At 43.7% G+C, this 23,683-nt stretch overlaps 2 long non-coding RNA genes and 1 pseudogene across 11 annotated transcripts in view; 1 reads left to right on the forward strand and 2 right to left on the reverse strand.

The window, feature by feature from the left end:
• Nucleotides 1-23,683, reverse strand: part of LOC309653867 — a 75,963-nt gene that overhangs the window by 16,892 nt on the left and 35,388 nt on the right. The window lies entirely within an intron of this gene.
• The window catches only part of LOC309653866, a 45,151-nt gene that overhangs the window by 2,978 nt on the left and 18,490 nt on the right, over nucleotides 1-23,683 (reverse strand). Inside the window, exons 1-2 of one of the 9 annotated variants that reach the window (XR_014259576.1) lie at nucleotides 16,744-16,821; nucleotides 5,280-5,340 (exon numbers count right to left, since the gene is read on the reverse strand). The exons of 1 other annotated variant lie outside the window; for it this stretch is intronic. This is a non-coding gene — a long non-coding RNA (uncharacterized lncRNA). Of the gene's footprint in view, nucleotides 1-3,810; nucleotides 3,840-5,279; nucleotides 5,341-5,520; nucleotides 5,830-6,351; nucleotides 6,467-14,981; nucleotides 14,999-16,614; nucleotides 16,632-16,743; nucleotides 16,822-23,683 lie in introns of those variants that run through there. 7 more of the 9 variants (XR_014259577.1, XR_014259578.1, XR_014259579.1 and 4 more) reach the window with 7 other exon arrangements.
• LOC309653865 (RING finger protein 11-like) lies at nucleotides 21-4,150 on the forward strand (annotated as a pseudogene). Its single transcript has 3 exons — nucleotides 21-2,120; nucleotides 2,335-3,844; nucleotides 3,980-4,150. The product of its transcript is annotated as an RING finger protein 11-like (transcript).

Consider the following 23,683-nt stretch of genomic DNA (forward strand, 5'->3'; position numbering starts at 1 on the left):
AAAAACGATAGGTTGAAAATGCAACTGGGTATGTTCCACACACTCACCTTCAACAAAAAAAAGTTCAATGGTTTTCTATTACTCTTCAAGTCTGAAACCTTAAACATAAGCCTGCACGATCGAGCTCCTACCCACACTTGCAGCTCCATTATAATGACATGCTCCCCCAACGGCCCCACCTTCCTGGCCAGTTCCTCCAACACAGCATATGCTTTCCTCTTATAGGGTCTTTTGCTATTCCTTATGCTCAGAAATCTCTCCCCAACGTCCCTATCGGGTTAATACCTACTCATCCTTCAGATATCAGCTGAAACATCCCTAAACCTTCTCTAATCTCCATGATGAGATCAAATCCTCCCTAAAATATGCTCTCATGGTACCATGTCCCTCTCCTTGGCACTTGTCAGAGTTGTAATTCTACATGCAGAGTGTGATACTTGAATATCTATTCCCTCTCTGGACTGCTAGAATTCACAAAGGGCAGGTCAAGTCTCCTCACTCACAAAATTTCTCAAGTCTTTTTGCTAGCACCCAGCACAGTGCTTAAACATAACAGATGCTCAATAAGTATTTCCTGCACGAACAACCATACATTGGTACAGTGTAGCAACACCCACAAAAAGCATAAGGGCATAAACTCCTTGATGCAGAAGTCCCATTCTGAGTGAAGTTAACTGAGACAAAGCATATATATTCAAAGATGTTCACACAGGAATGTTCATTACTTTGACGTTTTATAATATCAAAAACTTCTGACTTGTACATGTTCATCAGTAAGCAAAGGAACAATGCAGCCTTAAAAAAATAATAAATAAACCAATCAACAGACAAAGGATTAATCTCCAAAATATATAAATAGGTCATGCAGCTCACTATTAAAAACACAAACAACCCAATCAAAAAATGGGCAGAAGACCTAAATAGACATTTCTCCAAAGAAGACATACAGATGGCCAAGAGGCACACGAAAAGCTGCTCAACATCACTAATTATTAAAGAAATGCAAATCAAAACTACAATGAGGTATCACCTCACACCGCTTAGAATGGGCATCATCAGAGAATCTACAAACAGCAAATGCTGGAGAGGATGTGAGGAAAGGGAACCCTCTTGCACTGCTGGTGGGAATGTAAACTGATACAGCCACTATGGAGAACAGTATGCAGGTTCCTTAAAAACTAAAAATAGAATTACCATATGACCCAGCAATCCCACTACTGGGCATATACCCAGAGAAAACCATAATTCAAAAAGACATATGCACCCCAATGTTCACTGCAGCACTATTCGCAATAGCTAGGTCACGGAAGCAACCTAAACGCCCATCGACAGATGCACGGACAAAGAAGATGTGGTACGCATATACAATGGAATATTACTCAGCGATAAAAAAGAACGAACTTGGGTCATTTGTAGAGACGTGGATGGACCTAGAGACTGTCATACAGAGTGAAGTAAGTCAGAAAGAGAAAAACAAATATTATATATTAATGCATATATGTGGAATCTAGAAAAGTGGTACAGAAGAACCGGTTTGCAAGGCAGAAATAGAGACACAGATGTAGAGAACAAACGTATGGACATCAAGGGGGGAAAGCGGGGCAGGGCGGGGGCCGGTGGTGGTGAGATGAATTGGGAGATTGGGATTGACATATATACACTAATATGTATAAAACAGATAACTAATAAGAACCTGCTGTATAAAAAATAAATAAATTTTAAAAATTCAAAAATAAATAAATAAATAAACTAATTAATTAAAAAAAAAAAAAAAAAAAAAAAGAATGAGGTTGGGAGACTGTCAAAACAGCACACAGATCACACACTCAAGTCCCGGAAGATGGGGAACTGCCTTAAGTCCCCCACTTCGGATGACATCTCCCTGCCTCACAAGTCTCAGTCCGACTGGGCTAGCTTTGGCAAGGGGACGGAGCTGGATCAGGAGCTGCTGCTGCCATATCTGGATCAAGTTCCAGTTTTGGTCTCTCATCCAACACCTAGTCAGACTCGCCTAGCACCTCAGCTGAGAGGAGCAAATTAGGATAGCTCAAAGAATAGGCCTCATACAGCATCAGCCTGAAGGAGTTTATGACCCTGGAAGAAACGGATCAGAAAAAAGGATCCGGGGGACTTCCCTGGTGGTGCAGCGGCTAAAGACTCCACACTCCCAATGCAGGGGGCCCGGGTTCGTTCCCTGGTCAGGGAACTAGATCCCACATCCATGCCGCAACTAAGAGTTTGCATGCCACAACTAAGGAGCCCACCGACTGCAATTAAGACCCGGCACAACCAAATAAATGAATAAATAAAATAAAACAAATATTTAAAAAACAGATCGGGGAGTGTGTGATCTGTATGATGCACTTTGTTTATGAGAACCCAATTTGATTTCTGCTGTGTATGCAGATCACCTGGGCTGTACAGATGACTGGCTGATGAGATCCTTCACGTGCCCCTCCTGCATGGAGACAGTTGATGCAGCACTGCTTTTGTCCTACGAGACTAACTGAGCCAGTGTCTCTCACCTGACTTCAAGTGAACCATCATTTTTGGTGGTTTTGATCTTTTGTCGTTGAGCCCAAAGAGCCAGGGATTAGGAATTAAGATCATGCATGAAAGTTTCCTAAAAATTCCTGAACGGCTGCAGATGTTGGGGAAAAGCACGTGATATTTTAGAAATTTAGGGGGAAAAAGTAGGATGGTATTTTTATGTAAAGCCTTCACCCCGTGTTGAAAAATATAATTGTTATTTAGATCTTGTTATTCCTCCAGTACATAGGAATTGTGTAAAGTGTTACAGCAGCTATATATGTTTCAATTGTGTGTCAAAGATTAGGATAAAGATAGTGGTTGTTTTTCCTAAGTGAGATAACTTTCTTCTTCCCCCTACCCAAATTCTTTTCTGAAGTTGCTGGCATTTGGGTCAAGGTTTTATTAAAAGCCACATTTTAGAACACTGGCACAAAAAAAGGAGTTTTAAGCTGGTTTGCATAGTTCTTTTTTTGTTTTAGAATAAACATAGAGCACTTATTTTTTACTTTATAGGAACTCTACAAGTTAAGGTCCCATTGTTCTTTTGCTGTGATTGTTGTTACTACTGATGTTGCTGTTTTCTGTCTTTGCTGGTTCTTTCTAATCTACCATTTGTCATTATTGGCATATGATCATCTCAGGGTCACAAGATGGCTGCTGTAAAACCAAATATCATATTCTCACAAAACAAGGAGGAAGCAGAAAAAGAGCCCAAATGGTCATTTTCCTAATGCCTATTTATCTTTTGTCAGAGAAAAATATCATTCTCATAAGCACAATAACAGCCTTCCCTTAATTACTCATTTGCCAAAACAGACTGATATGACCATTCATAAGACAATTCATGGCAAAGAGGGATATGATAATGATTGTCTTAGCCTAACAAGGATTTATCCACTCAAGCTGAATGCTTCACTCCTCAAAAAAGTCATAAAGTTCTATGAGCAAGGAAGAACTACTAAGTGACTGTTAAGTGAACCATCAGAATTGTTTGTCCAAGACCATACGATTCTTTCTTTCCACTGGAAATGGAATTCATTGCCTTAGGTCTTTTTAAATAGTGTACTATTACTGTTGGGGCTGGCTCTGTGCTTGAAAACCAGCTGAAAACCAGTTATAACCTGTTACAAGTGCTGTATCTGTTTGCAGTTAAGAAATGCAGAATTCAAAGTGATCTCCTAGCTTGTAGGCAAACTGAGATTCACTGTCCCTCTTCTATAAAAAAAATGAGCTAATGTGTCCAGAAACTAACTCTAGTAAAGTGGGGTTTAACATTACCCTTTCTTATGAGTTTCGTCAAATTATTTTGGTGGTTAACATGGTGATAATTAAAAGTCAAGGTAAATTTTAAATATTAAGAATTCTGATGTATGGAGCTTGACTTATGCCACCATGCTTATGTAAAAATGAAAGTGGCACCATGGTTAAACTGAGAAAAGTTTCTCAGTTGTAACAATTTTGATTTATTCTTTCCTGTGACCTCCTTCCCTGTTGTCTTGAAGCACAGCAAAAGGATACTGCATGTCTTCTTATGGTAGTGCTGAGGTTATTGAAGTTATATAAAACACATCTCAGTCTCTGTTTCTTGGAAGGAAAGTCCTGCTAGTTGACTGACAATTCTAAGCAGGGAGAATTTAGAGAAATGTGTTTCATGTTTCGCACACAAATGAAGAATCTGTATAATCACGACTTCACAGCTGTGATCTCAAAAAAGAAGGAATTTCTCTCTTTCTATTTTTCTTGCACATAACGTAAGAACACTCTGAATCTCTAAGCTTCTGAAGCGTTAGTAGAGATGGTCTAGTAAAGATGTAGTTGTAATGTTTTACCCATTTAGCATGTGTTTATTTTTCCTTATGTACTCCAAGGTGACATATTTGTTCAGCTCAGTGATATTACAGCTAAAAAAATCATTCATTAGTAAAAGGAGAAGCAATCTCAACCTAACAAATCAGAAGTGTTTCTTATTATTTTATATTGAGTTGAATATTTGACTCTTAACACTTTTTGCTACATACAAAACACAAGTCCCTTGAAGGGTTCTTCATAAGTGCATTATACAAGGATTTAGTATGTCATAAGCACTTAAAGATTTGACATTCAACTGTAGTAGTATCCATGTTGGTTACTTTTCTTACGAGCCCCATGATGAGTTGGAGAAACACTGAAAGAATTAGAGTATCAGGTTCTATTAAATTGTTACATGTATCTTGCTTAAGTTTGTGCTCATTTATTTATATCCAACTACATAAAGCAAATTTGGAGGAAAAAAAAGAATAATAAATAAATAAGAATGAGGTCTCCAAATATTGTCAGAGGAAGATGTCCTCCATATATTAAATTATAAACCAGAATGTCTAAAACACTATACCATTAAATCACATGTACAGTCAGTTCTGTATATCCAACGGTTCCATAACCTGCAGATATGGAAGCCCGACTGTACTACACCATTTTACATACGGGACTTGAGCATCCGAGGATTTTCGGATCCATGGGGAGTCCTAAAACCAATCCCCCTGCAGATACCAAGGGACCATTGTATATGCTTATATCTGCATTTTTTACGTCTGAAAAAATATGTGCTAAATTATTACTGGTGGTAACATCTGAGTAGGGGGCAAAATTGCCTTCCACTTCATACACTTCTCTGACTGCATTTTTTGCATTCAGCTTACATTAGCTTACATTACTATTGTAAACAGAACAATTTAAACATGCTCTGCCTCTTGGGGTTGGCAACTCACCTGCACATGAGGTAGCCAGTCCTGTTGAAACCATGGGTACAGTGGACACCAAGAAGTCTGTCTAGAAAACAGGGAATATGGAATTAAGTAAGCGAAGTAGATACACTAAAAACAAGTTAGACAATTTTCTCAAGAGTAGCCTTTATTAGTTACCACAACACTACCACTATCCTGAAAAGGAAAAACTCTGAAGAAAAGAGTGTTTTTGCAGGAACGTACTATAAAGAATTAACTACTATACAGTCAAAATTCATTGTCTCTGGGAAATTTTGCATAGCCTCCAATCAGATGCAATAGTGTGGACTGGAGAATGCCCATCAGGAACTGATCTGACTACAGAAAAAGGGAGTGGAAAAAAAAAACAGGCTATCAGAAGAACAGAATTTGTTTCTGAGTGAAACAAATGGAATGCCTTCACTTTTAATGCTCAATAATAAAAAGAACAAACGGTTTCTGAAGGGCTCTTGGGGTCCCCCAAAGCACTTCCATTCCTTCTCTCCTTCACTGCTCCTCACACGCCACGGGTTTATGTGCCTGTGGAGTTCTCGGGTTAAGTAGCACTGTTCTTGTTTCACAATGAAAAAGTAAGGCTCGAGACGTAAGCCCAAGCTGCACAGCAGGCAAACAGAAAAAAGACTAGAATCGAGTCTCAGATTTTTCCAACTATGCCACAGTATTTTGTGGTCCAGGACTTAAAAAAAATTATATGAGAGAGTAAATAAAAAACAACAACATGTAGCTGATCGCTGCAAAAGCTATGTCTGTGACTAGGTGGTGTCTGGCATTCGTCATCTCCTGCCTGGATTACTACCACCCTACAATTCTAACAATCTCTTCTATTTCAACTGATCCTCCATATGGAAGATGTTCTCTCTCTAAAATATAAACTTGGCTGGATTGCTCTGTTGCTGAAAAATCTGTTGCAGCAATGCAACTTCCCTAACACGAAGCGTCTGCAACTTCTCCAGAGTCCCTGCTCCTGCCGTCAGTTCGGCATCGGCTACCGGTACCTCTTTCCAGACACTCATGGGTAGTGCCTACCTTTACCAACATTCTAGCACGACTATGTTACCTGGAGTTACTGACCACAGCCAGATCTCCACTTCAGCTCCTTCCTATCTAGCTGTTCTTGAGTGGGACATCACAGGAAGCACTGAAAAGAATTCCTCTTCACTCGGAGACTTTACTCTGGCACTCACTGACCGGCACCCAGCTGCTTCCTCCATGTTTATGGCAGCCCAGTATGATAAAACTTCAGATGCCAATAACATGGTCCCTCTATATCCATCACTTACTGCCAGGCTTGCTTAGGTAACACCATCTCAGATTCCAAATCAGGAGCATAGCCGCCTGTCACTTCCCTACCAGGAAGGAAGCCAGGTATATTACTATAACCAAGGCACACTGGGGTCTTCACTGTATGGAGAACTTGGCTCCTGCCCGCAATCCTATGGCTCCGCGTCATACACAGGAAGTAGGGCCTCTGCGCAACCAGAAATGGGAATGGGACTGAAGGAGATTCAGCCCGCAAATATCCGACCACCAGCTTCCACCTCTGCAATCTGCCACCCTGTGTCTGCTCAACGCATCACAGAAACAAGTTTTCAAGGTGAGTATACAAACGGCAGAGCAAGTTGAAGAATGAGGTCGGCATTCACAAACGGGGTCAAATCGACAGCTGGGAAGGGGTGTAGAGACAGGTAGAATTTAGATCCTGAGCCTTTAATAACCACTACCTTCTCTCAGTGCTCTCTGTTTTTAGACTCTATGTAAGAACAGCTAGGGCTTCCCTGGTGGCGCCTGCCAATGCAGGGGACACGGCTTCGAGCCCCGGTCTGCGAAGATCCCACATGCCGTGCAGCAACTAAGCGCATGTGCCACAACGACTGAGCCTGCATTCCAGAGCCCGTGAGCCGCAACTACCGAAGCCCACGCGCCTACAGCCCATGCTCCGCAACAAGAGAGGCCACCGCGATGAGAAGCCCGCACACCGCAACCAAGAGTAGACCCCGCTAGCCGCAACTAGAGAAAGCCCGTGCACACCAATGAGGACCCAGTGCAGCCAAAAAAATAAATACGTAGAATAAATAAGTTCAATCAATCAATCAATCAATAAACGTAAATTAAAAACAAACAAACAAACAAAAAAACAGAACACCTAATGCAGGTGGGAAGGTGGGAGGGACACTGTAAAGGTCATCTATGCTACATGTACAAGAACCCCGAGAGCACACCAATAGGTACCACATTTTTCACTGCTGTAGCCGAGCATTCCCCCTGTACTACCACACTGTAGCACTCCCTTCCCTCGTCTACCGCTACAGTCTCTTTGGAAGGTGTTTCAGAACTCTTGTTATGAGAGTGCCAGTTGAACTGTCCTCACTTCCGTCATTTATACCAGGATTTAAGACCTTGTGGTCCGAGATCCTGTCCAGAGAGCAAGCAGGCTAAGACTCTGTCTTTGTTTCTATATTTCATCAGAAAGGGCTCTACCCCCTCTCCTAGTTCATGGTGTGAAGTGTTCTTAGCCTCTCGGGAAAGTGGGGAGAATTCAAAGGACTCTCTATGAGAATGCTAGGCTTTGTAAAACATTTCAGTTTTTTAAAAAGAAGACTCATTTTGTATTGGACTTAACAACAGTCCTATGAGATACAAAGAGAGCCAAGGATCAGTGACATGAAATGATCACCAGTAAGAATTACAACAGTCACCGCTTACCTCGTAGCATAGGGCACACTGTCCATGATCCTTAAGAAGAGTTAGTAGAAATGCCTTGCCCATCTTGCCCCTGAACCCCTTGAAAGGTACACGACTGCTGTGTTGGTGTTTAGGGGGAGCATCTCACTTACCTGGGACTGACTTCAACCTTGATTCCTCTGTAGTGATGGAGACTTCCCCGCTGATGAAAAATTCCCTGGGATTGCAACCTCCAAGCCAGACCGCTTTCCTATGGAATGACAGAGAACTTCAGAGAACTTGTCAAGATGAAACACCAGTCAGTCTGCGGGAGAAAGGGAAGAAGAGAACGATGGAAATCGTTTCTGGGAAACTATTTTTACATTATGTTTTGTTTGTTCCTGGTAAATAAACTGAAATCTTCTTAACATTCAAACAAAATCTAAACCACTAAATTCAACAACACAGGAGTATAACTTTTGAAAAAAATTTCTTTGGCTGCGCAGCATGTGGGATCTTAGCTCCCCAACCAGGGATTGAACCCACGCCTGCTGCATTGGAAGCGCAGAGTCTTCACCACTGGACCACCAGGGAAGTCCCAGGAATAGAACTTTTAAAGGAGAAGGTATAAACCCCTGGGTTATATGAACTGGAGATTTTTAGTAAGAAGTCAATAGATCTTTTGTTAGGCACATTTTATGTTAGGCTGTCTCCCTGCACAGGACGCAGGCGCCTTGAAAATGGAAATCACATCCCTCTATAGTACGTCCCTCTTCTTTCTGCTTTGCAGTTTGCTGCTCCACTTGTTCAACCCCACCTAGTAATAACCTATACTTCCCTTGTTCCTGTTTTCCCATCTGGAAAACAGACAAAAGGCAACCAAACAACGCAAAGGTCTCAACAAATAAGGGATACCCAAAACCAGAGATGGCCAGAACTTCTGTATCCCTCATGAAACCTAGCCCGGTGTTCAATACTTAGGTATCATTAATACATGCGTGTTGACTGAAACAGTTGAAACGCAATTCTTCCACTTCCCAGTTTAGTTTTAGTCCTCATACAAAACCTGATCATCAAATTCCTTAATGCTAGGAATCACAGTGAAAAATAATTTCTCAACTGACTTCTGTCAGATGAGTGAGAACTAAGGTTAATTCAGTGTATCTGAAGCATAGAAAGTGAGGGCAAACGTGGCACAAGATGGGGCTAGAGAAGCAGAGAGGATTCTAGAGCACGCAGAGTCTTAAAGGCCACCAGTGTGTTTTCTATTCTCAAAACAATGTTTGTGAGCGATGTTTATGAGCAATGTTCCAACTTGCTTTGAAGCTTTCTTGTGTGAAGAATGGATTGGAGGGAAACAAGATATATGGACACTAGTTAGGACCTAATCGCAACAGACAGGCAAGTTCAGTATTAGGATGTTGAGGGAGAGCTGACAGATTCCAAAGAAATTCAGGAGATAAACTGAAGCGGGCTTCATGGGGTATGAGATGGAGGAAAGGAAGGTCTTAGGGAATTAAAGGGTTTACTGCACACATGAGCAGAGTCTCAAAATTAATCATTTGAATGTACAGAGGGGGATCGATCTCCCAAATGACACCGGTTAGGAAGCAACGGTACGCCCTGTAGAATTCCTAGAGACAGCACAAATCAACTGTTTCGATGGAAAATTCGGCGGGACCCTTGATTTCCATGGGAATATAGAGAAAAGAGACACTGATCTGGCTTGCAGGTATTTAGGAAGTTGTTAGCCTGACATCACATACTAGTCTCATGTAAGTAGGCCGTCTGAAGTATGAAGCTTAGGGGAAAAACCTTGAAGAAAACTTAAAAGCTTAAGCCACACCTCTATACTACACCACCTTTCACAGTTTCTTCTCAGATAAGCAGCATCCCCATCAGTGAAGAAACTCACATCCCATAATAGGAACAACAGGCCTAAAAATAAAATGTGTGTCTTTGGAGGTCCCATCTATGCGATATCTTCCTGGTACCAGAAAAGTCCCCAGGAAGATCGATCTTTGCACCCCTGAAAGCTTACCACCAAGGAAAATGACTAGGTCCATAGATTTCCTCCCTCAAACCAGCCTACCTCACACATAAATCACTAGCAACTCAGCCCTTAACTCACATTATCACAGTCACAAGAGTGGTTAGGGAGAAAAGCACTAACCAGGGGAACTAACACAGAGGCAATCCAGGCCAAGCTGGGCTGGTGGCAGATATCTGCTCCTTACGCTCGGGTGCATAATGCGACTCACCACAATGCCTTTTTCACAGACCCTTTTTAAAGTTTCTCCACAAAATCCAACAGCTCAAGTTAGTTCATGACGCTTCAAGGTAAACAATCGTCAAGAGAAAAACATGCAATATGTCTTACAATGTTGGATTCCTTACAAATAGGACAAGGAAATAACCATGTAGACAAAACCAGAGCATTTGAAAACATCTGCGTTCTACAAACATACCAGTGAATGCTATAAATAAGGTAATATGACATAAAACAAAATGAAAACTAGATGTGAGACTGTTCTCTTCAGTGTACAGACTTCATGGCAGTTGCTGCACGATCTAGCTACTTATATCTACAACTCTCTGTTCTGTTAATACAAAATGAGGCCCAAGTGTGTCAACTTGTTTCCCACAGAAACCAAAAAACCTACATGCATCTCTTTTCTCCGGTGCCCTTTCACCTTACCTGCTCCCAGTTCTCCACCAATGTCCTCCTCTTTCTCTAATTATTCTCCTCTTCATTGTGCTTGGCCTTGCACCCAAGCATGCAAGACAGAGAGTCCTAGAGGTCCGAGATTCTAGAGGGGCTGTTTGCAAGGGGGAGGAGATTACGGTAACTGCCACACTGTATATACTTCTGTGCAAAGAAAGAGGGACAGTGTTCAGAATGTCTCTCACATATAAAAAGAGCTGGATGGCAGGATACCTGTGTGGCCCAAGGAACTAGAGCTAGCAAATCATGGGCAAAACAATTGCAACCAAAGGCTGGAAGAGGAAAGGTCTGCAACCAGCTCTGTCTCCTGGCTCTCTGGTATTTGCTGCCAATGGGCAGAGTCTATTTCGTGAAGCATCAAGCACTGAAAAGAAGACTCCTGCTGCTGGAAGTTGACAGGAAGGAACATCCAATGCAAGATCAAGGCTTGTCCTAGAAGCAATGCCCATAATGGAAGAAAAAAAAAAAAAAAAAAAAAAAGAAAGCGGAAGAGAAATGTTAAGTCGCAAGTCCAACCTGGCCCCCAGCCTAGCCCAGCCCAAGGAAGGTAGGAGTCAAGGAGAAGAAACTAAAAGAGAAGAGCCTTGGACCACAACATTCTCCACAGGGTACACTCAACAAACTTCACCCTGCTCTTTAACCAAGTTACAACTGTAATAGTTCAAACTACATGGCTCTTTCCTTCCTAAGGATACTAGTTAAATAAGATCTATATAGCTCTAAGTATATGATACATAAAATAGAATACTCTGTAGAATATAAGTAACTGTTAGTTAATTATATTAATGAACGTCTGTAAGAAATGTTGCAATGATTTCCCTAATGGAAGAGCCTGGGGGAGGTAAATCTGTCTTCTAGGATTTCCTCCCCAGAGCTCAGAAATTGAGGGGTTGTTTTAGCTCTCCTACGCTCTCTTCACCCAAGCCCGCCCTCCTGTTGGGGATCGGACCTCCCTATTGGCTAGCTCATACCTTTCAACTGCCTGCTTTGTGACATCACTCTCCTACCAAACCTACTACCACTTGGTAGAGGTCTTGGGGTTTCCGTGGAGCCGTTTGGACCAGTAACCAGTGACCTTTGTACTGGACACGTGCGCCGTTCAGCTGCAGCCACTCAGACATCCTCTAGTGTTGTCTCCTCATCCCTTGTACCTGCAGTTGATGTCTCCTCTTCTCTGACCATGTCAGGTAAGAAAAGAAACTTTGGAAAGTTTTGCGTTCGATTTCTTGTGCCCCTAAATTGAGGAGGAGATTCAAAATAGCGTGGAATAATGAGGGAAAGTATTGAACTACAAGTCTGGAGACCTAATTTCAGTTTTGACTTTGACGTTTACTGTCTGTGTGACTTTGGACAAATCACTGACTGCCTCACAAAGCCTGCTGCTTTCCTTATCTGTTACGTTAGGATACCACATTGGGTTGATCACTCTGATCCCCTTCTTTTCCAATATTGAGCCTTAAAGGGTACCCATGTAGAAAATGAAATCAGAGACTTCTCAAAAGAGTGTTTCAACAGAAACATAGAAAAGCCAGGTGACACAGAAAACTAGCGATATATACCAAGATGTTTCATCTCCAATGGTCTCCCTCCACTAGTATTTCGACTAGTTGAAAAGAGAGAATAGGGAGAGAGGATGGAGAGTACTGGGCTATATAGGGAGGCACAGAGTCAAACGTAAGCAAGTTTAGGATTGTTTTCATTAGCACAGGCCAACAGGAACCAAGAGATGGGAAAAAAATATAAGAATGAAGAGGGAAAGCATAGAGGAGCTCTCAAGAAAGAGGCAGTTTGCCATGGAATGTTGATGGGAGCCAAAGATTTTAAATTAAAGCAGAAACAGCACAGAGGGAAATCTGCTCAGAGCAGGGCAAAACAAAGTTGATGGTAGCAAATCCTTACATTAACAGACTAAGAAGGAAAGTAAGGCCAGAACAGGGGATCACCAGGAAAGGCAGCCTATCAGAAAAGTCATACTCCGTTTTCTTTCTTTTATTGCCTCTCTGAATACAGCTGGCACTTGACAGTTTGGAATAGAAACACTTTAGAAGTATGTTTTAGAAATGATGCTTCCTAGAAACCAGAAACCAAAGTGGTTATCTAGGGGGCTGCTTTTCAGTGTTCTATTCTTTCTAATTTTTAAACTAGGTAGACATTTGACCAATTAAACATTTTAAATGATATCTTCTACATTGAATCAGAAGGACTATTTCCTTTGTGTGATATGTAGCTTCTAAGGCAAGGTTGCTTTTCATTTTTACAGTTATTTCCTTCCTAACACAGAGAGCACATTGATCAACAGCCATCGTTCGCCTGTAGATCTTAGCTACCGGAGAAGAAAAAGAAAAAGTCAAGCCCCACATCTCTAATTCCCCATTTAGGGAATTCCCTGGCGGTCCAGCGCTTTAGGACTCGGTGCTTTCACGGCCAGGGCCACGCGGCGCGGCAAAAGAAAAAAAGAAAACACAAACATCCACGTTTATCTAAAACAATATTGTGGAGTCCTTTGGATTTTCTTACATTTGAAAATCTTTTTTAATTGGATTCTAGGGATGATGGTTTTTTGAGGTCTTGGGATGTCATCTTCTTGGATGTGGAAGATGATTCTAAGTTCTAGGATAAATACAAAAACCTTCTTGATACTTTTTAAGCTTCCTTTCTGCTTATTATATGAGTTATATTCATGGAAAGATATATTTCTCCTAGGCTTAATACCTGTTACTTGCTGGGTAAAAATATGAATGAGCACAATAATGAAACTCTTTTACACTTACTATTTTGCTGTCTGCTTTGTACCGGTTTTCATTGAAATACTTGTCTATATATGTTGTGGCTACCTATACATTCACATTTGTTGCATTCTGTTGCTTGTTATGCATTTTTTACTGATTTATCGTCTCTGTCTGTATGCATTGGCTAGGAATTCATTCACCTCTATCACCTCCATCGTGTTTTTTGGTTAATAGTATTCACTAAAATAGAGTGGGCAAAATTCACTTTCATAATATTGCATGTATGGTACAGAATGTCATTTGTTAGTAAATTCATTAGGCTTTGATACTTGCCCACATACCCCAGTTTTCATTAATATCTATGGATTTCTTTTTCGTTACGTAACATGTTTTTCATGATTTTTCTTTGTCTTTCTAGAACTTATTGTATCTTCCTCCATATAAATCATACGCAATAGATCAGCTTATTCATCTATTAATTATTACTGCTATTATTATTGGTGGTGGTGTTATAACCACTTTATAGATGAGTAATCTGAAGTAATCAGATAACTTTTCTCTTTCCAAAAGCACTTAAGAAATCCACTTTCGGGTAATCATTTTGAGGTAGGATGAGAAACCAGGCTTGAAGAGGGCAAAAATGACTCTTTCAGTTCACCAGTTGGACTGAGCTATACGTCAACTCTAGGTAATAGCGTGGGAACTGCACAAGCAAAGGGAGACACTGAAGATGACAATGGTAATGGCCGTACTGTTTTCTAATGGACAAAAAAAATGCTTATATTATAAGTTCTATTTCTCCTGCTTTCTGGCACTATCATGCTCAGAGTGGAGTCCTGGCAAGGAAGTCAGGATACTTAGGTTCTGAAACCTGGTAATGACACTAACATAATGAGAGAACCTGAACAAGTCAACCCGACCTCTCTGAGCCTCAGTTTCCTTACTCGTGAAATGAGACTGAAAAAAGAGAAAGTTCTCTAAGGGCCTCCTAGTTCTAAAATGCTTCCAGTCTAGGAAACAGCATAGAAGTCAATACGAGTGCAGGCTGAAGGGAAAGACAGGGCAGGGAGAAGGTTGCTTCCAGCCTAGAGAACAATGTCTGAACCATACCACTTGGCTCTTCTGCCCATCTGTGCCCAAGATGGGAGCACAGGCAGTTAATACAGAAGAGTGGAAAACTGCTCAGTCCTTACAGCCATCATTAACTGTCTGATTTTGGGTTTCTCAGGAAGGGTCGATAGTAGAGGTGTCCTGAGAGCAAGAACCTTAAGATAATGCTGTTCCTCAAACGTAGTGAGAATTTCTCAACCTCCCTGAGTTTTTCATGACCCTCTTGTTCTTACAGAAAATTTCCAAAATCCATCTCTACTTGGAACTCTAAATTCTCTGCAGCATTGTCTTCCTGTGGTGAGCAATGCAACTTCCCTAACACGAAGTGTCTGCAACTTCTCCAGAGTCTCTGCCCCTGCCGTCAGTTCGGCATCGGCTACCGGTACCTCTTTCCAGACACTCATGGGTAGTGCCTACCTTTACCAACATTCCAGCACGACTATGTTATCTGGAGTTACTGACCACAGCCAGATCTCCACTTCAGCTCCTTCCTATCCAGGTGTTCTTGAGTGGGACATCACAGGAAGCACTGAAAAGAATTCCTCTTCACTCGGAGACTTTACTCTGGCACTCACTGACCGGCACCCAGCTGCTTCCTCCATGTTTATGGCAGCCCAGGATGATAAAACTTCAGACGCCAATAACATGGTCCCTCTATATCCATCACTTTCTGCCAGGCTTGCTCAGGGAGCACCATCTCAGATTCCAAATCAGGGGCATAGCCGCCTGTCACTTCCCTACCAGGAAGGAAGCCAGGTATATTACTATAACCAAGGCACACTGGGGTCTTCACTGTATGGAGAACTTGGCTCCTGCCCGCAATCCTATGGCTCCGCGTCATACACAGGAAGTAGGGCCTCTGCGCAACCAGAAATGGGAATGGGACTGAAGGAGATTCAGCCCACAAATATCCGACCACCAGCTTCCACCTCTGCAATCTGCCACCCTGTGTCTGCTCAACGCATCACAGAAACAAGTTTTCAAGGTGAGTATACAAACGGCAGAGAAAGTTGAAGAATGAGGTCGGCATTCACAAATGGGGTCAAATCGACAGCTGGGAAGGGGTGTAGAGACAGGTAGAATTTAGATCCTGAGCCTTTAGTAACCACTACCTTCGCTCAGTGCCCTCTGTTTTTAGACTCTATATAAGAACACCTAGGGCTTCCCTGGTGGCGCCGTGGTTAAGAATCCGCCTGCCAATGCAATGCGGCGGACACTGGTTCGAGCCCTGGTCTGGGAAGATCCCACATGCCGTGGAGCAACTAAGCCCATGTGCCACAACGACTGAGCCTGCATTCTAGAGCCCGTGAGCCGCAACTACCGAAGCCCACGCGCCTAGAGCGCATGCTCCGCAACAAGAGAAGCCCGCACACCGCAACCAAGAGTAGACACCGCTAGCCGCAACTAGAGAAAGCCCGTGCACAGCAATGAAGACCCTGTGCAGCCAAAAAAATAAATACGTAGAATAAATAAGTTCAAACAATCAATCAATAAATAAACGTAAATTAAAAAAAACAAAAAAACAAAAAGAACACCTAATGCAGGTGGGAAGGTGGCAGGGACACTGTAAAGGTCATCTATGCTACATGTACAAGAACCCCGAGAGCACACCAATAGGTACCACATTTTTCACTGCTGTAGCCGAGCATTCCCCCTGTACTACCACACTGTAGCACTCCCTTCCCTCGTCTACTGCTACAGTCTCTTTGGAAGGTGTCTCAGAACTCTTGTTATGAGAGTGCCAGTTGAAGTGTCCTCACTTCCGTCATTTATACCAGGATTTAAGACCTTGTGGTCCGAGATCCTGTCCAGAGAGCAAGCAGGCTAAGACTCTGTCTTTGTTTCTGTATTTCATCAGAAAGGGCTCTACCCCCTCTCCTAGTTCATGGTGTGAAGTGTTCTTAGCCTCTCGGGAAAGTGGGGAGAATTGAAAGGACTCTATATGAGAATGCTAGGCTTTGTAAAACATTTCAGTTGTTTAAAAAGAAGACTCATTTTGTATTGGACTTACAACAGTCCTATGAGATACAAAGAGAGCCAAGGATCAGTGACATGAAATGATCACCAGTTAAGCATTACAACAGTCACCGCTTACCTCGTAGCATAGGGCACTGTCCATGATCCTTAAGAAGAGTTAGTAGAAATGCCTTGCCCATCTTGCCCCTGAACCCCTTGAAAGGTACACGACTGCTGTGTTGGTGTTTAGGGGGAGCATCTCATTTACCAGGGACTGACTTCTCCCTTGATCCCTTTGTAGTGATGGAGCCTTCCCTGGTGATGAAAAATTCCCTGGGATTGCAACCTCCAAGCCAGACGTTTTGTGTGACACAAACTCAAGAACTCCCCAAGTCCTGCAGTAGCAGAAACAGTCACATACTTGAGAGTAACCCACCATCTGAACTTGGGGACATTTCAGTGACAGCTCCAGTCCAGAGTGCCAGGCGTCTCCTGGCCCTGCCTCCAGCTCCAAGCCAGGGACAAACAGAGAGTAAGAACGTGGAGGATATCAAAACCAAGCTGTCAAAGCCTCTGGAGGCCTACCAGATCCCAATAGAAAACCAAGATCCTCCACTACTCCCTTTGGGAATCCCTGATATTCCCCAGCCGCTGGCCTGCACCGATCCCCTCAGCCAAGAGGAGCAGCCTGGTTCTGAAAATGCTGATCTGGGAGAGAACAGCCTGAGTCGTCAGGACCTAGGGACACTTGAAAATGGGACTGAACCTAGCAGTGGTCTTGCAGACATTACTACACTGGCGGAGGATATTCACCTTCCCCAGCTCTTTAATTCTTGGAAAGATCTTGATCGATCCCAAGGTCCCAACGTGATCAAAGCTGAAGACACCAGAGCCATTAAGGTGAATCAGGTGCAGGAAAAGCCAAGTGTCGTAAAGGTTCCCTCTGATCAACCCAGGAAGAACAAACAGAAAGCCTCTGAGCCTATCGGTGGTGCTCCCAAGGCCAAAATCCAGCCAAAGGATCCAGAGTGCCTGTTAGGGGGAGAAGCGGTTATATGCACTGCTGCAGTCAGTGACAGGGCTCCTGCGAACACGGCCAAGCACTCTCAAGGCAAACCTCAGAAAGCTGCATCCGGAAAGATCAGCAAAACTGAGAGCCATGGGCAGGAAAAGACCAAAAGGACCAGAGGAAGAAACAAGGCTGAAGAGAACAAGCAGTCAGGGAACAAAGTCAAGGCAGAAGACAAGCCAGCAATCCCCAACACGAAGCGAAAGGAACACCAAACTGAGCTTCGCCAAGAGAGCTTTCAAAAGCCTCGAACCTCCCTTGGCGTGCGCATGCTGGAGTCTGTGAAGGTTCTTCATGCGCTGGGGAAGAAGAATGAGACGAAAACTGGGCTCTCTTCCTGTCGGCTCTTGGGAAATTCAAGCAACCCCAAAGACCCCCAGCCACCCCCAGCGATCCAGCCACGGCGGCATACCCCACGTGAGGGTAAGAGGCCTGAGAAAACGCAAGTCCAAGCCCAGAAACCAGACAGCAGTGCTGAAACAGAGTGTCCATCTCCATCCCAGTGTGAGCGGCCTCCTCCTGGGAAGGTCAAGTTGATACCTCTGCCTTTTTCTGCCTGGGACAAGCCTCAAGCTCGACCCGCTCCTCGGAGGCCACAGTCTCTGGCCTCACATCGGCCTGCTGTGGCTTACCGTGCCCAGCCTGGTTCTACTGACTCAGCTCAACCTGCTGCAGTCAATTCATCCCAGCCAGCTCCTGCCTCTTTGCCAGGTCCCGCCAAACCAGCTCAGCCAACTGTGGCCAACCCAACCCAACCGGCTTGGACCAACCATACCCAGCCTCGTGTCCCTCAGCCTGCTGCTCCTAGGCCTGCACCCTACAAAACTTCATCTGGCGCTTCTCTCCAGCGCGAGCCTGTTCCCCCTGCTGTGACTAAGCGCCAGTCCCCACCCAAGCTCCAAACCCAACTTCTACTCCAAGACTTCAGCAAGCAACGAGTTCCATGGAGGGAACCCAACGTGCCTGAGCCAGTCATGTCAAAGCCCATCGAACAAGAGCAGAGGCCAGAGCGAGAGGCCATGAAGAGGCGGGCTCAACAACAACGGGAGAATGCTGCCAGATACACCTCTTCGGGGAAGCTGCAATTTTTCACCCAGAGGGACAAAGAAATGGAAATTGCTGACTACTACGGATACGTCAGGTGACAGCTGCTAGGATTCTTGCTGCCACCTTGGCTACCAGCGGTTCTTCCATACATAGGTAAGATAGGTATAGAACCGAATAAGTAAATGGAATAGAATTAATAGATGAGTAATAAACCTTTCGAATTTTGAGATGCTGCTAACTGGGGCGTGAGAAAGGAAGGCCTGAAAGTTGGATGGGAGAATGAAGGAAAGGGGTAAAAACTGAGGAAAGAGGAAGGAACTTGGCCCAGGGCTAGGAAGGCCAAAAGAGACGTATGGATTTAGGAAAAGAAGCAGGAGTGAGGATGAAATGGCAGAAGTAAAAAGCAGGGTCAGGGGTCTGGGTTGAAAGAACACAATTGGAGTAGAGTTGAAGGTGACAGGAGATGAGTCTAGGTTTACTAGGAGAAATAGAAACAAAGTCTCTCGGGGAGGTTGGCCTTAAGTCTCACAACCACCAGATAGGTATTTCAGAAAACAAGAGGTTCACGACACATCTCTGAAAGGTTTGAGTTGCCTTATTCAGGTGTGATTATAGTGGGGGAATAGGCAAATCTACCAGAGAAGTGGCTAGGGCTCAGAGTCCTCCTAGGGGCAGCTGACGACAGGGCCAGAGCCAAGGGAACTGCTGCATCAGGAGGCCCACGAACAAATCAGGGGCATAGCCGCCTGTCACTTCCCTACCAGGAAGGAAGCCAGGTATATTACTATAACCAAGGCACACTGGGGTCTTCACTGTATGGAGAACTTGGCTCCTGCCCGCAATCCTATGGCTCCGCGTCATACACAGGAAGTAGGGCCTCTGCGCAACCAGAAATGGGAATGGGACTGAAGGAGATTCAGCCCGCAAATATCCGACCACCAGCTTCCACCTCTGCAATCTGCCACCCTGTGTCTGCTCAACGCATCACAGAAACAAGTTTTCAAGGTGAGTATACAAACGGCAGAGCAAGTTGAAGAATGAGGTCGGCATTCAAAAACGGGGTCAAATCGACAGCTGGGAAGGGGTGTAGAGACAGGTAGAATTTAGATCCTGAGCCTTTAATAACCACTACCTTCTCTCAGTGCTCTCTGTTTTTAGACTCTATGTAAGAACAGCTAGGGCTTCCCTGGTGGCGCCTGCCAATGCAGGGGACACGGCTTCGAGCCCCGGTCTGCGAAGATCCCACATGCCGTGCTGCAACTAAGCGCATGTGCCACAACGACTGAGCCTGCATTCCAGAGCCCGTGAGCCGCAACTACCGAAGCCCACGCGCCTACAGCCCATGCTCCGCAACAAGAGAGGCCACCGCGATGAGAAGCCCGCACACCGCAACCAAGAGTAGACCCCGCTAGCCGCAACTAGAGAAAGCCCGTGCACAGCAATGAGGACCCAGTGCAGCCAAAAAAATAAATACGTAGAATAAATAAGTTCAATCAATCAATCAATCAATAAACGTAAATTAAAAACAAACAAACAAACAAAAAAACAGAACACCTAATGCAGGTGGGAAGGTGGGAGGGACACTGTAAAGGTCATCTATGCTACATGTACAAGAACCCCGAGAGCACACCAATAGGTACCACATTTTTCACTGCTGTAGCCGAGCATTCCCCCTGTACTACCACACTGTAGCACTCCCTTCCCTCGTCTACTGCTACAGTCTCTTTGGAAGGTGTTTCAGAACTCTTGTTATGAGAGTGCCAGTTGAACTGTCCTCACTTCCGTCATTTACACCAGGATTTAAGACCTTGTGGTCCGAGATCCTGTCCAGAGAGCAAGCAGGCTAAGACTCTGTCTTTGTTTCTATATTTCATCAGAAAGGGCTCTACCCCCTCTCCTAGTTCATGGTGTGAAGTGTTCTTAGCCTCTCGGGAAAGTGGGGAGAATTCAAAGGACTCTCTATGAGAATGCTAGGCTTTGTAAAACATTTCAGTTTTTTAAAAAGAAGACTCATTTTGTATTGGACTTAACAACAGTCCTATGAGATACAAAGAGAGCCAAGGATCAGTGACATGAAATGATCACCAGTAAGAATTACAACAGTCACCGCTTACCTCGTAGCATAGGGCACACTGTCCATGATCCTTAAGAAGAGTTAGTAGAAATGCCTTGCCCATCTTGCCCCTGAACCCCTTGAAAGGTACACGACTGCTGTGTTGGTGTTTAGGGGGAGCATCTCACTTACCCGGGACTGACTTCAACCTTGATTCCTCTGTAGTGATGGAGACTTCCCCGCTGATGAAAAATTCCCTGGGATTGCAACCTCCAAGCCAGACCGCTTTCCTATGGAATGACAGAGAACTTCAGAGAACTTGTCAAGATGAAACACCAGTCAGTCTGCGGGAGAAAGGGAAGAAGAGAACGATGGAAATCGTTTCTGGGAAACTATTTTTACATTATGTTTTGTTTGTTCCTGGTAAATAAACTGAAATCTTCTTAACATTCAAACAAAATCTAAACCACTAAATTCAACAACACAGGAGTATAACTTTTGAAAAAAATTTCTTTGGCTGCGCAGCATGTGGGATCTTAGCTCCCCAACCAGGGATTGAACCCACGCCTGCTGCATTGGAAGCGCAGAGTCTTCACCACTGGACCACCAGGGAAGTCCCAGGAATAGAACTTTTAAAGGAGAAGGTATAAACCCCTGGGTTATATGAACTGGAGATTTTTAGTAAGAAGTCAATAGATCTTTTGTTAGGCACATTTTATGTTAGGCTGTCTCCCTGCACAGGACGCAGGCGCCTTGAAAATGGAAATCACATCCCTCTATAGTACGTCCCTCTTCTTTCTGCTTTGCAGTTTGCTGCTCCACTTGTTCAACCCCACCTAGTAATAACCTATACTTCCCTTGTTCCTGTTTTCCCATCTGGAAAACAGACAAAAGGCAACCAAACAACGCAAAGGTCTCAACAAATAAGGGATACCCAAAACCAGAGATGGCCAGAACTTCTGTATCCCTCATGAAACCTAGCCCGGTGTTCAATACTTAGGTATCATTAATACATGCGTGTTGACTGAAACAGTTGAAACGCAATTCTTCCACTTCCCAGTTTAGTTTTAGTCCTCATACAAAACCTGATCATCAAATTCCTTAATGCTAGGAATCACAGTGAAAAATAATTTCTCAACTGACTTCTGTCAGATGAGTGAGAACTAAGGTTAATTCAGTGTATCTGAAGCATAGAAAGTGAGGGCAAACGTGGCACAAGATGGGGCTAGAGAAGCAGAGAGGATTCTAGAGCACGCAGAGTCTTAAAGGCCACCAGTGTGTTTTCTATTCTCAAAACAATGTTTGTGAGCGATGTTTATGAGCAATGTTCCAACTTGCTTTGAAGCTTTCTTGTGTGAAGAATGGATTGGAGGGAAACAAGATATATGGACACTAGTTAGGACCTAATCGCAACAGACAGGCAAGTTCAGTATTAGGATGTTGAGGGAGAGCTGACAGATTCCAAAGAAATTCAGGAGATAAACTGAAGCGGGCTTCATGGGGTATGAGATGGAGGAAAGGAAGGTCTTAGGGAATTAAAGGGTTTACTGCACACATGAGCAGAGTCTCAAAATTAATCATTTGAACGTACAGAGGGGGATCGATCTCCCAAATGACACCGGTTAGGAAGCAACGGTACGCCCTGTAGAATTCCTAGAGACAGCACAAATCAACTGTTTCGATGGAAAATTCGGCGGGACCCTTGATTTCCATGGGAATATAGAGAAAAGAGACACTGATCTGGCTTGCAGGTATTTAGGAAGTTGTTAGCCTGACATCACATACTAGTCTCATGTAAGTAGGCCGTCTGAAGTATGAAGCTTAGGGGAAAAACCTTGAAGAAAACTTAAAAGCTTAAGCCACACCTCTATACTACACCACCTTTCACAGTTTCTTCTCAGATAAGCAGCATCCCCATCAGTGAAGAAACTCACATCCCATAATAGGAACAACAGGCCTAAAAATTAAATGTGTGTCTTTGGAGGTCCCATCTATGCGATATCTTCCTGGTACCAGAAAAGTCCCCAGGAAGATCGATCTTTGCACCCCTGAAAGCTTACCACCAAGGAAAATGACTAGGTCCATAGATTTCCTCCCTCAAACCAGCCTACCTCACACATAAATCACTAGCAACTCAGCCCTTAACTCACATTATCACAGTCACAAGAGTGGTTAGGGAGAAAAGCACTAACCAGGGGAACTAACACAGAGGCAATCCAGGCCAAGCTGGGCTGGTGGCAGATATCTGCTCCTTACGCTCGGGTGCATAATGCGACTCACCACAATGCCTTTTTCACAGACCCTTTTTAAAGTTTCTCCACAAAATCCAACAGCTCAAGTTAGCTCATGACGCTTCAAGGTAAACAATCGTCAAGAGAAAAACATGCAATATGTCTTACAATGTTGGATTCCTTACAAATAGGACAAGGAAATAACCATGTAGACAAAACCAGAGCATTTGAAAACATCTGCGTTCTACAAACATACCAGTGAATGCTATAAATAAGGTAATATGACATAAAACAAAATGAAAACTAGATGTGAGACTGTTCTCTTCAGTGTACAGACTTCATGGCAGTTGCTGCACGATCTAGCTACTTATATCTACAACTCTCTGTTCTGTTAATACAAAATGAGGCCCAAGTGTGTCAACTTGTTTCCCACAGAAACCAAAAAACCTACATGCATCTCTTTTCTCCGGTGCCCTTTCACCTTACCTGCTCCCAGTTCTCCACCAATGTCCTCCTCTTTCTCTAATTATTCTCCTCTTCATTGTGCTTGGCCTTGCACCCAAGCATGCAAGACAGAGAGTCCTAGAGGTCCGAGATTCTAGAGGGGCTGTTTGCAAGGGGGAGGAGATTACGGTAACTGCCACACTGTATATACTTCTGTGCAAAGAAAGAGGGACAGTGTTCAGAATGTCTCTCACATATAAAAAGAGCTGGATGGCAGGATACCTGTGTGGCCCAAGGAACTAGAGCTAGCAAATCATGGGCAAAACAATTGCAACCAAAGGCTGGAAGAGGAAAGGTCTGCAAC

The sequence above is a fragment of the Balaenoptera physalus genome (genome assembly GCF_965194825.1).
Source record: "Balaenoptera physalus genome assembly, contig: HAP1_SCAFFOLD_1340, whole genome shotgun sequence".
Lineage (NCBI taxonomy): Eukaryota > Metazoa > Chordata > Mammalia > Artiodactyla > Balaenopteridae > Balaenoptera > Balaenoptera physalus.